Genomic DNA, 16,681 nt, shown 5'->3' with positions numbered 1-16,681 from the left:
CACGCCCACCCAGCTTTGTGTCGTCTGCAAATTTGGAGATATTACATCTAGTTCCCTTGTCTAGATCATTAATATATATTGTGAATAGCTGAGGTCCAAGGACTGATCCCTGCGGTACCCCACTAGTCACTGCCTGCCACTCGGAAAAAGAGCCGTTTATTCCAACTCTTTGCTTTCTGTCTGCCAACCAGTTTTCTATCCAAGTCAATACCTTGCCCCCAATCCCATGTGCCTTAACTTTACACGGTAATCTCTTATGCGGGACATTATCGAAAGCCTTCTGGAAGTCCAAATATACCACATCCACTGGTTCTCCCCTATCTATTTTACCAGTTACATCCTCAAAAAATTCCAGTAGATTAGTCAAGCATGTTTTACCTTTTGTAAATCCATGTTGACTTTGTCCGATCCTGTCACTGTTTTCCAAGTGCTCTGCTATTACATCTTTTATAATGGACTCTAGCATTTTCTCCACTACCGATGTCAGGCTTACCGGTCTGTAATTCCCCGTTTTCTCCCTACCACCTTTTTTGAATAGTGGGGTAACATTAGCTACCCTCCAATCCATGGGTACTGTTCCAGATTCCATCGAATGTTGGAAGATGATCAGCAATGCATCTACTATTTCTAGGGCCACTTCCTTAAGTACCCTAGGATGTAGATTATCAGGCCCTGGGGATTTATTGGCCTTCAACCCCATCAATTTCCTAACACCATTTCCTTACAAATACTGATTTCTTTCAGTTCCTCCCTTTCATCAGACCCTATGTTCCCCGACATCTCTGGGAGGTTATTTGTGTTCTCCTTTGTGAAGACAGAACCAAAATATGTATTTAATTGGTCTGCCATTTCTTTGTTCCCCATTATAATTCCACTGATCCTGACTGCAAGGGACCTACGCTTGACCTCATCAATCTTTTTCTATTCACATATCTATAAAAGCTTTTACGGTCAGTTTTTATGTTTCCCGCAAGCTTACTCTCATATTCTATTTTCCCCTTCTTAATTAATCCCTTTTTCCTCCTTTGTTGAATCCTGAACTGCCCCCGATCCTCAGGTTTACTGCTTTTTCTGGCCAATTTACATCTCCTCTCCTTGGATCTTATGCTATCCCTAATTTCCCTTGTTAGCCATGGTTGAGTCACCTTTTTTGTTTTATTTTTGTGCCAAACTGGGATGAACAAATTCTGTAGTTCATCCATGCGGTCTTTGAATGCTTGCCATTGCCTATCCACCATCAACCCTTTGAGTGACATTCCCCAATCAATCCTACCCAACTCGCGCCTCAGACCATCATAGTTTCCTTTATTTAAATTCAGGACCCTAGTCTCTGAGTCAACTACTTTATTCTCCATCTTAATGAAGAATTCTATCATATTATGATCGCTCCGACCCAAGGGGCCTCGTACAACAAGATTGCTAATTAATCTTTTCTCATTACATAATACCCAGTCTAAGATGGCCTGATCTCTGGTTGGTTCCTCGACATATTGTTCCAGAAAACCATCCTGTAAACACTCAAGGAATTCCTCCTCCATAGTATTGTTACTAATTTGGTTAGCCCAATCTATATGTAGATTAAAGTCACCCATGATGACTGCTGTGCCCTTATTGCACGCTTCTCTAATTTCCCCTTTAATGCCATCCCCAACCTTCGCGTTACTGTTTGGAGGTCTATATTGTAGGAATTAACAGCAGGGTTGGGGTTATTGTCTCTGGCCAGTCAGAAGCCTCTGAGCTGCTCCAGGGACCCCCATGCGGTTTCAAAGCGCTCCCCTATTCCTGGTTCTGACCGCCGGACTTATTTGGTAGTGATGTAGACAGAAAACGTGACTCCTGGTTGGGTGCAAAACAGACCAGCATTTATTGAAACAAAAAGAAGGAAACAAATTAAAAATAAACGATACAGCACACTTATGCTGAAATACAGCACTTCACTTAACACAGTACACTTCTTGTCCACTAAAGCACTTGTTTACTTAATAGAGCACTGTTGCTTAAATGCAGCACTTTACTTCTTAGTACAACACTCTTACTTAGATACAGCACTTTTTAAATACAGCTACTTAGTGTCCACTGAAGCACCTTTTCTGCTTAGTGCAACACCATTTTAATAGCACTTTCAATACAGAACTCTTAGTGTTCACTACAGCACTTCTCTGCTTGTCGTCGTCATACGTGTCTTCACACTGTTCCCTTTGGGGAACTGTATGAAGTGGTGGAAGGATTTCTGGCCGCGATTAAAGCTCCTTCTGTGACCGTAACCATCTTCGTACCAGCCATTAGGGTGGTTAGTCCTATGGCGGGAGGGTTTTATGGGCTCCCACAACCCATACGAGGGGGGGGGCCACCCACACCCACGGACGCAAGTATCCCGCTGGATGTCAACCCAGAATTTAGAGCCAGAACTTCGACTCCACTTGCCGGGACTGTCTGGAGCGGGGTTTGAAACCCTACGCTTTCATGGTCCAGCGGCGGGGATGCTACCGCTACGCCAAAGGCCCACTCCCTCTCTGCTAGTGCAAGACTGTTACTTAAATAGCACTCTTGATACAGAACTCTTAGTGTTCACTACAGCACTTTTCGGCTAGTGCAACACTGTCTTACTTAAGTAACACTTTTAATACAGAACTCTTAGTGTTCACTGCAGCACTTCACTGCTTAGTGCAACACCCTTTTAATAGCACTTTCAATACAGAACTCTTAGTGTTCACCACAGCACTTTTCTGCTAGTGCAACACTGTCTTACTTAAATAGGGGAGGAGAAAAATGGACACAACGAGGGAAAATTGACTAAAATTACAGCTTTAACAAAATTCCCCTTAATTCCCACCCCTTAATACCTATTCTAAGTTGCCTTGTAATGGGCCAGAAAAGGTATGCTCACCAATGAAAATGCCTGCTCTGTGCCCCCTGTGGTCTATGATCTTCACTGCCCTGAAGTAGAGAATACCCCAGTATTTAAAAGTAAACTGCTGGTATTCCATTCCTTTAGGCAGGCTTCTGAGCTATTCTTCTGTAGGCAGAGCACGGAGGTGAGGCGGCAGAGAGAGAGATCACTTCCTGAGAAGCTATCTTATACCCCATTTGGGGCCGAAACCTTCCCGCCCAAATCCAGATGCATCTGGGCTAAACAAAAGGGATCCGATGTCCCCATTAAATTGTGATGGGTTTTGGATGAATTACCCATTTATCGTGATGGGTTTGTGAATGTATTCCCATTCATCATACTGGGTTTGAATAGAGCTGTCTTGGTTTGAAAAAAAAGCATGTCTTTCCTTAATTGCTAAGTAAACAGCTTTGGAAGTTAGTGTAAACAAAAGTCATTGTCCTGTGGTCAAACTGAAACCGCAGCCTCAAGTGGTTAATCCTTTGTGTAAACATTGTTGCAGTTTCTGTAAACAAACATCGATTGTCTCTGCAGGGAGGGAAACTCCCTGAACTGCCTTTGATTGACAGGTTAACTACTCCATTGCTCCAGGGCAATTTTTTTTCTAAATCCTTTGTCAGCCATTTTTGACCTTTCCTTTTCATATGTCCACAGCCTGTGTTCTGCCACGAGGTCGGGCAGCCATATTTGATTACCCCTTTTTCACAGACACACACACGCTGCCTTTCAAGAGAGACTGTCCTTTTGTCTTCTGCCACGAGGTCTGACGGCCATTTTGATCCCTGGATTTTTAAAGGTATATTACCCAGGTATTCTTTAATCAAAAATCAATCTTCGGAACTGTAGGAAATTTCAAAGTTATTGTGAAATCCTTACAATATACCACTCCCACTAACGTTTTCTGCCCCTTGGTATTTCTCAGTTCTACCCATACAGATTCCACATCGTCAGAGCTAATATCCTTCCTTACAATTGTGTTAATCCCTTCTTTAACCAGCAATGCTACCCCACCTCCCTTTCCCGAATATTGAATACCCCTGGATGTTGAGTTCCCAGCCTTGGCCACCCTGGAGCCATGTTTCTGTAATCCCAATCCAATCATATTTGTTTACTTCTATTTGCACAGCTAATTCATCCACCTTATTACGAATGCTCCTCGCATTACGACACAAAGTCTTCAGGCTTGTTTTTTTAATGCTCTTAGACCTATTAGAATTATTATTTACTGTGGCCATGTTTGATTTAAACCGTTGATTTCTCTGACTGCCACTTTTGCTTCTCTCCTTCCTATCTTTTGCTTTTATCCTTGTTTCCCTTTCCTCTGTCTCCCTGTTCAGGTTCCCAACCCCCTGTCATTTTAGTTTAAACCCTCCCCCAAAGCACTAGCAAACAGTCCCCCTAGGACATCAGTCCTGGCCCTGCCCAGGTGCAAACCGTCCATTTTGTACTGGTCCCACCTCCCCCAGAACCGGTTCCAATGTCCCAGGAATTTGAATCCCCCCCCTTGCACCATTCCTTTAGCCACGTATTCATCTGAAATATCCTTCTATTTCTACTCTGACTAGCACGTGGCACTGGTAGCAATCCTGAGGTCCTATTTTTAAATTTACCTCCTAACTCCCTATATTCAGCTTTTAGGACCTCATCCCATTTTTTACCTATATCGTTAGTACCTATATGCACCACGACAACTGGCTGTTCACCCTCCCCTTCCAAAATGTTCTGCAGCTGCTCTGAGACATCCTTGACCCTTGCACTAGGGAGGCAACACACCATCCTGGAGTCTCATTTGCGGCCACAGAAGCACCTATCTATTCCCCTTACAATAGAATCCCCTATTACTATAGCTCTCCCACTCTTTTTCCTCCCGTCCTATGCAACAGAGCCACCCCTGGTGCCAGGAAGTTGGCTGCTGCTGCCTTCCTCTGATAAGCCATCCCCCTCCAACAGTATCCAAAGTGGTGTATCTGTTTGAGAGGGGGATTGCCACAGGGGACCCCTGCACTACCTGCCTGCACCTAGTACTCTGTCTGTTGGTCACCCCTTCCCTTTCTGCCTGTCCAACCTTTGCCTGTGGTGTGACCAACTGCTTAAATGTGTTATCCACGAATTCCTCAGCATCGCGAGTTGTCCAGTATGCATCCAATCGCAGCTCCAGCGCCACAATGCAGTCTGCCAGTAGCTGCAGCTGGATACACTTCCTGCACACATGGTTGTCAGGGGCACAGGAAGTGTCCCTGAGTTCCCACATAGCGCAGGAGGAGCATGCCATGACGCCAAGCTCTCCTGCCATGACTTACCCTTTGATTAATTTAAATTAAATTAAACCAAATCAATCCCACCAATTACACTACAGTTAAATGATATATTTAAGGGCCCTGGTTTACCAACAGTCCCCGCTACACCACAGAGACCTTAAAAACTAAAAACCACTGAGTTAAAGTTTAAAAAGAGAGAAATACTCACCAACCAATCACTTACCTGCTTCCTGGTGACATCACATTTTGATTACTTTTTACTTACCTCGCTCTAAGCTCAGAGATTGGTATGCCTCTCGAGCCTCGCCGCTGTTTAAACTTACCGCCGCTGCCTCGCTCCAATCAGGTCCGCTGTGGGGCCTCTCGAGCATCGCCGCCGTTTAAATTTACCGCCGCTGCCTCACTCCAATCAGGTCTGCTCCATCAATAAAATCATGGCTGATCTGATCTTGGCCTCAACTCCACTTCCATGCCCGCTCCCCATAACCCTTGACCATCTTACCATTCAAAAATCTGTCTATCTCCGCCTTAAATATATTCAATGACCCAGCCTCCACAGCTCTCTGGGGAAGAGAATTCCAAAGATTCGTGACCCTCTGAGAGAAGAAGTTCCTCCTCATTTCCATTTTAAATGGGTGCCCCCTTGTTTTGAAATTATGCCTCTAGTTCTAGATTCGCCCACGAGGGGAAACATCCTCTCTGCATCTACCCTGTGAAGCCCCTTCAGATTCTTATATGTTTCAATAAGATCCCCTCTCATTCTTCTTAACTCCAATGAGTATAGGCCAAACCTGCTCAACCTTTCTTCATAAGACAACTTCTATAACTCCGGAATCAACCTCATGAACCTTCTCTGAACTGCCTCCAAAGCAAGTATATCCTTCCTTAAATAAGGAGCCCAAAACTGTACACAGTACTCCAGGTGTGGTCTCACCAACACCCTGTACAGTTGTAACAGGACTTCCCTACTTTTATACTCCATTCCCTTTGCAATAAAGGCCAACATTCCATTTGTCTTCCTAATTACTTGCTGTACCTGCATGCTAACTTTTTGTGATTCATGTACAAGGACCCCCAGATCCCTCTGTACCTCAGCATTTTGTAATCTCTCCTCAGTTAAATAATAATTTACTTTTTTATTTTTCCTACCAAAGTGGATAACCTCGTATTTTCCCACATTATACTCCATCTGCCACATTTTTGCCCATTTGCTTAGCCTATCTATATCCCTTTGGAGATTCTTTGCATCCTCCGCATAATAAAGAATAGTATCCGACTGAAAACAAGGGCATATAGGCCTAGAAATTGGGTTGGTAGCGCCGGCGCTGAGCGCCTAAAGAGACCTAGAATTGGGGCGAAGCCCTATGTTGGGGCGAGCGCTATGAAGATAGCGCCAACTCAGATATTGACTATACATTTAGTGCCTGCGCTAAGTGTTTGCGCGCGCCCGCGAGCGCATGCAGCTCATGACGTCATTTCAGTGTGCAACGCCTTTTAGGAGCGCCTGAGCGCATATTGGGTGGCGCCCGGAGCCTTAGTGCCCAGCGCTATTAGTGACAGTTCGAGGGAGGGCTAACAGGCCCTTCTCAGAGTAGGGCGGCGCTATTTAAAGGGGACAGCTCTAGTGCAGAATCTTCTGCCACTTGGCCTACTCATTGCGATCGCTGCTAGAGAGAGTTGGCGAGCTAATGTGGAGCGGAGTTCTGGGAATTTAGCTTTACAGTACTTGGGATCTTCAACCCTGTCCGAAGCACTTGCAGCACTACACCTAAAAGCCTTTTGACCAACTGGCATCAGAATGGGAGCTTGTTTGGAGGGCGATGGCCTCATCGCCCAACACTGTGAAGGGGCAGAGAGATGGCGGGAGAGAGGGCCGGGATTGGCCAGAATGAGGAGGGGCAATGGAGGTCGGCCAATCCGACGGGATGCTGCGAGGGTCTTTAGGCAGCAGGTGACAAGCCTTGACATGTCAGAGGAGCAGTGTTTGCGAAGGCTCCGAATCTGGAGGGACATTGTTACTGACCTGTGCCACCTGCTTGGTCAGCATCTGCAGCCGCGTGAACGCTGCAGAACCTCTCTGTCCGTGATGGCTAAACTGACTGATGGCCTCCATTTTTATGCCAACGGATCCTTTCAGTCAGCCACTGGGGACAATGCGACTGTCGCTCGGGCTGCAGTCCACTGTTGCATCCGGCAAGTGACAGATGCCCTTTATAGGCGAACGTGTCAATTCATTACCTTCCCTTGGACCCTGCACAAGCAGGCGGAGGAGGAGGAGTATGAGGAGGAGGAGGAGGAGGAAGAGCAGGCGGAGGAGGAGGAGGAGGAGGAGGAAGATGGAAGGGCTGCTGAAAGTGGAAGGTCCATACGTCAGAGGCTCCTCTGGACTCATGTCGACACCCCTGTGGCGGAATGATGAGAGTCTTAACTCATGCGCACTTTGGATGTTTGAGGGCCTCTGAATGCCAGCATCACTGAAAGTAGTCACATGCACCATGCAACATTGAAACTTCTGTTTATTGACACAAAAGTCTTTCATTACAGCTAAACAACATAATGTGAGCAGAAACCATAATTTTCAAAATAACTGTGAACTGTTCGGCAAAGCCGCAAAACTCAACAAACCTTCTGCAAATATAACAGCAGGTGAGGGTGTCCTTGAATTTGGACAAACAAATGTCTCAGCACCTCCCTCTACAACTGGCCCCTTGAGGGAGAACTACTTCTCTTCTGCGCCCGGCCCCTTCCCTCCCTGCTGCTCCTACGTAATTGGACCCCAGTGGCGGGCTCAAGGCTGGGGGACGCCTCCTGTCTGGAAGCACAGAAGCCCCTGAGGGACGGCCTGGCCGACCTCTGGGCTTGGAGGGTGCGGACGCAGGATGCTTGCTGTGACCATGGCTGGAAGCAGTGTGGCCTGCAGGTGGTGGCAGCTGCAATGCAGGCGTCCCAGCGCTGGCATGTGCAATGCTCTCCTGCCGAGAGAGGATACCTGCACCATGGTCGGACGACACACTGGCTATCTGAGGGGAGTGGCTCGGCTCATCCGCCACAATCGCATGCTCCACTGATTCCTGGCCTTGTACGGGAGTGGAAGGGCCCGGTGTGATCCTATCTGATGCAGAGAGGGTGGCTGCAGTGAGAGATCGCGTTGCGTCAATCTGGCTGTGGAGGAGCCCAGCAAGTGACTGCGTGGCAACAGTGAGGACCTGTGTGCCAGGTGCCAGTGCTTTGGAGAAGGCCTGGACAGTTCTTCCCATGGCTTCGGACAAGGCAGGTGCCGACCGCTCCACTGCCTCGGACAAGCCCTGCACAGACTTTTCCAGGGATTGTCCGAAGCCCTGAACAGTCCTTTCCATTGCCGACTCAAAGCCATGGACAGTCCTCTCCATTGTTGGGCCGAAGCCCTGGATAGCCCTGTCCATTGTGGCCCCAAGCCCTGGATGGACCTCTCCATTGTTTCCCCGAACACCTGGAGAGTCCTCTCCATTGTTGCCCCAAAGCCCTGCAGAGTCCTCTCCATTGTTGCCCCGAAGTCCAACATACTCCGAGCCAATGAATCTATTGACTCAGGCATCTTCTCCACTGCAGCCATCAGCTTCGTGTGTCTGACCCGGGCCTGTTTGCTCATCTCATCCAGGCGACGGACCTCATCTGCACTCTGTGCAGCAGTCATGACGACCTGCCTTGCCCTGCGGGGTGACGGTGGCAGAACTTGCCTATCCCCCGTGCGTTGCTGCATGCTGCTTGGTCCGGCAACTGGTTCATCCTCAGAGGCCCCCCCCCTCCCCTCCAGGGGACTACTATCCCCAGTCTGCAGATGTCTCAGCTCCCCGGATTCTGCAGCGGCTGGCCCGGATTCCTCCTGGTCCTCGCCTCCGGTGGCACTGGCACTGGCAGCTTCAGTGCGTTGAGCCCGAGTTGGTGCTGCTTCATCTGAAAGTGGGAGGTGGAAGAGTGGCTTTAGCAAAAGGACAGCTTTGCTGAAAGGCATGCCAGATTGCGGCAAGGCTCTGACATGGCTGCACACTGAGGATGCATGCTGGCGGGGGGACCAAGTGGAAGGCAACAGGTGAAAAAGGTGAGAGTCTTACCCTCGCTGTCAGTAATGGGGTCGGCAGATGCAGTGGTCACAGGACCAGACAGACGTCCTCCAAGTATCTGGTGCACTCTCTCCTCCAGATCCGTGAGAGTGACCACTTGTGCAGGTCCGCCACCGGTTCGACGCTGCTCCTTTCGAATCATCGCCAGCTTGGACTGCAGGGGAAAGAAGGGGAGGTTCTGTTACACGATGCCTTGAGACCTCATCGCATGCCCCGCATGGTACAAGAGCCCTTACATGAGGCCTTGAGACCTCATCGCATGCCCCCCATGGTGCAAGAGCCCTTACATGAGGCCTTGAGACCTCATCGCATGCCCCCCATGGTGCAAGAGCCCTTACATGAGGCCTTGAGACATCTGTCCATGTGTGTGCCCAGAAAGGGCCATGGGTGCATACTGACAGATGGCCATTGGCGCATCATTGCAGCAGGGTGCCCGAAGTCAGCTGCAGATGGAGGGAAGCACAAGTTTGGTAAACCATCACTCACCCTAACGATCCGTGTGAGGTCGTTGAATTTCTTCCTGCACTGAACAGAGGTCCTGGTCGCCATGCTGCTGGAGTTCACCCTCACAGCAACCTCCCTCCAAGATCGTCGATAAGCCTTCTGATTCGGCCTCTTGCCATTATCCGGATACAAGACCTCTTGACGGTGTTCAACTGCAGCCATCAAGTGGTCCAGAGCCTCAGTGCTGAAGCGCTCTGCTCTCTGCCTAACCTTCTCCATGATGAACAAGTTTGTACCACCAGACAAGGGCGAGCGCCGAATCTGAGGCCTACAGGGCATTGGGTGTTGAAGCTCAGGCTGACTGACCCACCCCTTTAATAGCCGGCCGGCGCCTGGAGGTCTCGTGCTTTCCCGTAATTGAGTTCACCTGCGCTGCGCCCATCCACGTCGAAATTGAGTAGCGCCTGACCTTTTGCGCCTTAAGAGCACCGTGCAATGGCTGATTTAGCGCCTCAATCCCCTTTGGGGGCGATGCAACCCAATATCGCGCCAGGCGGCGATAAGTTTCGTCTGGCTATAAACTTTGCGCATCGCCAGTTCTAACACCTTAAGCGGGGCTATACCCAATTTCTAGGCCATAAAGTAGCCAAATCTAGTGGGAGGATAGAAGAATGGGAAGCATTTAAAAGCCAGCAAAGAATAACTAAAAGATTAATTAAGAAAGGGAAGATAGATAATGAAAGTAAACTAGCAAAAAATATAAAAACAGATAGCAAGAGTTTCTACAGTTATATAAAAAGAAAAGGGTGGCTAAAGTGAATGTTGGTCCCTTAGAGGACGAGACCGGGAAATTAGTCGTGGGGAACATGGATGTGGCAGAAACGCTGAACAAATATTTTGTATCAGTCTTTACACTAAAAATATCCCAACACTGGACAAACACGGGGCTATGGGGGGGAGGAGCTAAACACGATTAAAATCACTAAGGAGGTGGTACTCGGTAAGATAATGGGACTAAAGGCGGATAAATCCCCTGGACCTGATGGCTTGCATCCTAGGGTCTTGAAAGAAGTAGCGGTAGGGATTGTGGAGGCATTGGTGGTAATTTTCCAAAACACCCTGGATTCAGGAAAGGTCCCAGCAGATGGGAAAACTGCTAATGTAATGCCCTTATTTAAAAAGGGAGGCAGACAAAAGGCTGGAAACTATAGACCAGTTAGCCTAACATCTATGGTTGGTAAAATATTGGAGTCCATTATTAAGGAAGCAGTAACTGGACATTTGGATAAGCAAAATTTAATCGGACAGAGTCAGCATGGTTTTACGAAGGGGAAGTCATGTTTGACAAATTTGCTCGAATTCTTTGAGGACATAACAAACAGGGTGGATAAAGGGGAACCAGTCGATGTGGTATATTTGGACTTCCAAAAGGCATTTGACAAGGTGCCACACAAAAGATAAAAAATCACGGGATTGGGGGCAATATACTGGCATGGGTGGAAGATTGGTTATCTAACAGAAAACAGAGATTGGGATAAATGGTTCATTCTCGGGTTGGCAATCAGTAACTAGTGGTGTTCCGCAGGGGTCGGTGCTGGGACCCCAACTCTTTACAATCTATATTAATGATTTGAGGAAGGGACCGAGTGCAACGTATCCAAGTTTGCCAACGATACAAAGGTAGGAGGGAAAGCAGTGAGTGAGGAGAACATAAAAAACCTGCAAAAGGACATAGACAGGCTGGGTGAATGGGCAAAAATTTGGCAGATGGAATGTAATGTTGGAAAGTGTGAGGTTATGCACTTTGGCAGAAAAAATCAAAGAGCAAGTTATTATCTAAATGGAGAGAAACTGCAAAGTGTTACAGTACAAAGGGATCTGGGGGTCCTGGTGCAAGAAACACAGAAGGTTAGTATGCAGGTACAGCAGGTGATCAGGAAGGCCAATGGAATCTTGGCTTTTATTGCAAGGGGGATGGAGTATAAAAGCAGGGAAGTCTTGCTGCAGTTATGCAGGGTACTGGTGAGGCCACACCTGGAAAACTGCGTACAGTTTCTGTTAAGTCCGTGAATGATTGAGACACGGACTAGCAGGAGAGAAACAAACAAGTCTTTACTGGTGAAAGGCATAAACAAAACTAACCAACAGAGGCTCTCTAGCGCCTTTTATACAGGGGTGGTCACTGCCGGTACTGCAGTCTGAGACCAGTTATTCTCTTAAAGGTACATACACAACAATTCCTCCCCTTTTAGATAAACAGTACATAACATTCATTTAACAACTAATGATAACGAATTACAATCACAATTACTGTTGCTAGATACATTGGTTAAGTTTAAGCAATTATAAGTTCAGTCTTTGAGGAGGCTTCCTGATTCTGTCTGGATAACGCCTCTTTGGAGTATCAGGTTCTTCTGGCAATGTTGAGTCGGAATCAATGTCGTTGTTTGGTTCATCTGCTTCCAATATTACTGGTTCTGCGGTAGCTGCAATTGGAACGTCGATTTCATTACCAGGTGTATCAGATCGTGGTGTGGAGTTGACGTTTTCCAGTGACTCTAGAATCTGGTCAGCATGGTGTCTTACAATGCTCTCCCCAACGTCCACGGTATACATGAGAGGTCCTTGTCGTGTACAAATCGTTCCTGGCTGCCATTTCTCAGTGCGGTAGTCCCGGGCCAAAACTGGTTGACCTATCTTAAAACTCCTGGTCGGCCTTTCATTCATATTCTGAAACTGCCTGTTCTCCACATCTCTTCGGACGTGCCCCGTATAGCACGCACACCTCATTCTGTGCAGCCTGATCCGAAGCATTCCTGTCCTCCCGTATGAGTGCATTTATTGTTTTTACATGTCTCTCCAGCTCAGCAATTATTTATTTTAAATGGACCGTCATAGCTTGGTCCTCATGTAGCTCTGAGCCTACCACTGTGTTCTCCTTTGTTAGGATCTTTCTTAATTGGGTCTTTAAACCATTTATCTGTGTTTGCAGCTCTATGTCGTCCAGGCTATTTATTACAGAGAATCCTGTATTATAAGCGGTGAAAATATCGTTCCAGTTTCCCCTTCTTTGTCTCCCCGCACCCATAGTATGCTCAGCACGTAAATTGTACAGTTCTGCTTTGTCTATGTTGGCAAAGTCAAATTCATAAAATTTCCTAAACATTTCCTTTAGCAGGGCCTGGTACAACTGTTCTGTCTCCTTAGGGCACCATGCAGGTAAGTACCTCGGTAAGGTTTAGGATCACTGAAGCTACTGCATAGTGCACCCCCTGGTATAGTACCTTATCGGTCGGCACTAATACTAACCCATTCCCTGGTCCCTTGGTGGTGGTAGGACACCTTTCTACTATGGTCCGTGATGTCGTGGTCATGAGCAGGGGCTTTCGGGTGCATGCCATGAGTTCGGTGGCATTGACTGGGATCGGGGAGTGTGGGACCGCACACGCATGCAGGCTAGAATCCCACCCCATCCCCTCCCCGGCATCTTGCCATTGTCTGGAGAAGATGATGGATATGCCTGTGGGGCAGACTCTCTCTGACCCCCACATACAGACATAGATTCCCTGTTCCGACTCCCACCACTTATCCCAACACACACTCACTCCCCCTCGGGTCCCTGTGATCGTACGGTGGGTGCCGTTCCCCAATCGTTCCCAGTCGACTGTACGGTCCCCTATGTCCCTGCTCAGCTTTCTGAGCCACCGCCACCTATTCAGGGGAATCCATCCCTTGCATGTAAGACACACACGTTTCCCCTCAGTGACACTGACCCTTGTGGCAATGACCTGTACCCTGGGGCACGGGATGGAGGCCTCCCCGTATGTGAACCCGGTCTGCCTGGAGTATTGTGTGGAGTTAGACTCCAGCCACCCTGGCCACCTTCCCTCATGGAAGTAGATGGTGAGCTCCTCCACACCCGGTTCGCCACCCCCAGCGGTAAAGATTGGTGCTCTCTCTCCTGAGCACCCATAGATGTGGGAGTCCTCCATGTCTCCTCGGTCACCGATGCTCACCCCCACCAGGGCGAGCAGGAGCAGAACCCTCCTCATGCCGATTTCCTCTCTGTAGGGACACACAAAACAGATAGCCATGTCCCGAAGGTTCTCTGGCTTGACACAGTTACTGAGTTTCAAAAACTTAAACTTATCATAAACTAAATGAAATAATAATAATCCTAAAACAACCAAATGTAAAACACAATTAAAAATTTACCAGAAAGCTATGTACATCTGCCGCCCATCTCCGGACGGCCAGGCTGATTCCTGTTTGGTCTCTGTCTTTTGTGGCTTCTGGGCAGCTTGTACGCCTGGGCGTAAGGTGGCCTATGCCACCGGACCCGGAGAGTCCTCCTTAAAGGAACTGGGAATTTCTCTGAATCCCAGATGATCGGGGGAGTGCGCACTCCTGTACTGCAGCACACTACCCCCTTCGGTGTCGCTGCTGGCTCCCTGTCCTGTCCTGTGGGTTCTGCGCAGCCTGATGCCGCAGGCTGGGGACCCTTGTCTCTCTCTCTGCCTAACGCTACCTCTGCTGTGAGTCCCTCACCGTTGGAGGCGGCAGGCTGGGGATCCCTATTTTTAGGCTGATCCCTTACCTTGGGCATTCCCTTTTGGGTTGTGGCCCTCCCGGGGCTAAACTGGTACACAGGTGACCACAGTAGTTTAGGCTGTGGTATGCGAGGAGACCTCCTTAGGGCTCCGATTACTGGGGGTGTGTCCCAAATAATTGGTGGGAGGACCCCTCCAGTAACACAAGCCACTGCCCCCTCCAGTGCGGTCTGTGAGTCTGCCACAGCTGCAGGCTGATGATCTCTCATTTTAAAACGGTTCACCCTTTCTGGCTGTTCCCCTTTCTCGGGTTTAAACAGTTTACATTGATTAATGTGGATCCACTTTGTGCGGCAGGGCATCATTATGGCATAGACCATGGGGCTTGCCTTGTCCACAATGCTGTACGGCCCCATGTACAATGGTTCAAAACTCCCTAACCGGGCAAAGTTCCTCACCATGACCTGATCCCCTATCTCCCACTCGCGGTGCCTGTTGGGTTCTAGCAGCAATCGATTACTCCGATGCTGCTTTCCCATGTTGCTAGTGTTAAGTCCGTGAATGATTGAGACACGGACTAGCAGGAGAGAAACAAACAAGTCTTTACTGGTGAAAGGCATAAACGAAACTAACCAACAGAGGCTCTCTAGCGCCTTTTATACAGGGGTGGTCACTGCCGGTACTGCAGTCTGAGACCAGTTATTCTCTTAAAGGTACATACACAACAATTCCTCCCCTTTTAGATAAACAGTACATAACATTCATTTAACAACTAATGATAACGAATTACAGTCACAATTACTGTTGCTAGATACATTGGTTAAGTTTAAGCATTTATAAGTTCAGTCTTTGAGGAGGCTTCCTGGTTCTGTCTGGATAACGCCTCTTTGGAGTATCAGGTTCTTCTGGCAATGTTGAGTCGGAATCAATGTCGTTGTTTGGTTCATCTGCTTCCAATATTACCGGTTCTGCGGTAGCTGCAATTGGAACGTCGATTTCATTACCAGGTGTATCAGATCGTGGTGTGGAGTTGACGTTTTCCAGTGACTCTAGAATCTGGTCAGCATGGCGTCTTACAATGCTCTCCCCAAAGTCCACAGTATACATGAGAGGTCCTTGTCGTGTACAAATCGTTCCTGGCTGCCATTTCTCAGTGCGGTAGTCCCGGGCCAAAACTGGTTGACCTATCTTAAAACTCCTGGTCGGCCTTTCATTCATATTCTGAAACTGCCTGTTCTCCACATCTCTTCGGACGTTTGGCTTAACCAAATCCAAGCGGCATCGTAGTCTTCGATTGAAGAACATCATGGCTGGAGTTTGGTTGGTAACCGCATGTGTCGCATTCCGGTAGGCAAACAAGAAGTTGTCCACCTTATGTTGTAGGGGCATATCTTCATTACACATTGCCTTGATAGCCTTCTTGAATGTTTGGACAAACCTCTCGGCCAATCCATTAGTGGCTGGATGATATGGGGCAGATGTGTAATGCTTAACACCATTGTTCTTTAAGAACCTCCGGAACTCTTCAGACACAAACTGTGGTCCATTGTCAGAGCAAATCTGTTCAGGCAGCCCGTTCCTGGCGAATATGGTTCGTAAAACTGTGATAGTTTTTTCCGTGGTGGTTGAGGACATTTTTATTACCTCTGGCCACTTTGAATGTGCATCCACCGCAATTAAAAACATCGAGTCCATGAAGGGACCAGCAAAATCAATGTGCACCCTTTGCCATGGAGATGAGGGCCACTCCCATGAATGCAGAGGAGCTTGTGGTGGGGCGTTTTGGACCTTCTGGCATCCTGCACAGCTCTTGGTCATCTCTTCGATTTCTCTATCGATTCCCGGCCACCACACAAACGCTCTGGCTAAGCTCTTCATTTTTACCCCACCCAGATGACCCTCATGAAGCTCATTGAGCACTCTATCTGTCAACTTAGGTGGAATTACTACTCTGGATCCACACATCAAGGTTCCTCTGCACACTGACAGCTGTTCTCTTCTTGGCGAAAATGCTGGCAGCAGTGGTTCGCCATGTGCTGGCCATCCCTTCACCGTTAAATCATAGACCCGTGATAGTGTCGGGTCATTCCGTGTTTCCTTTTCTATGTTTGCATTCGTCACAGGGAGACATTCGACTATGGTCGAGTGGAATAACTCCATTGGATCCACTGCAAGGTCTTCTTCTTCCACCGTCGGCAACGGTAGACGTGACAATCCATCAGCATTTCCATGCTGTTTAGTTCCCCTGTACTCGATGTCATATTGGTGTGCCCCTAGGAAAAGGGACCATCTCTGCAGCCGTTGCGCTGTCATTATCGGTACGCCCTTCTGAGGGTTGAAAATGGAGACAAGGGGTTGATGATCGGTTAGTAGAGTAAATTTTTGACCGTGCAGATAGTGATTGGACTTCTTCACCCCCCACACTAGGCTGAGGGCCTC

This window comes from Somniosus microcephalus, chromosome 8 (genome assembly GCF_052327205.1).
Source record: "Somniosus microcephalus isolate GS21.2 chromosome 8, FLI_Smic_1.0, whole genome shotgun sequence".
NCBI classification, from domain to species: Eukaryota; Metazoa; Chordata; class Chondrichthyes; order Squaliformes; family Somniosidae; genus Somniosus; species Somniosus microcephalus.
The sequence above is the reverse complement of the archived record's forward strand: the minus strand, read 5'-3'. Positions refer to the sequence as shown.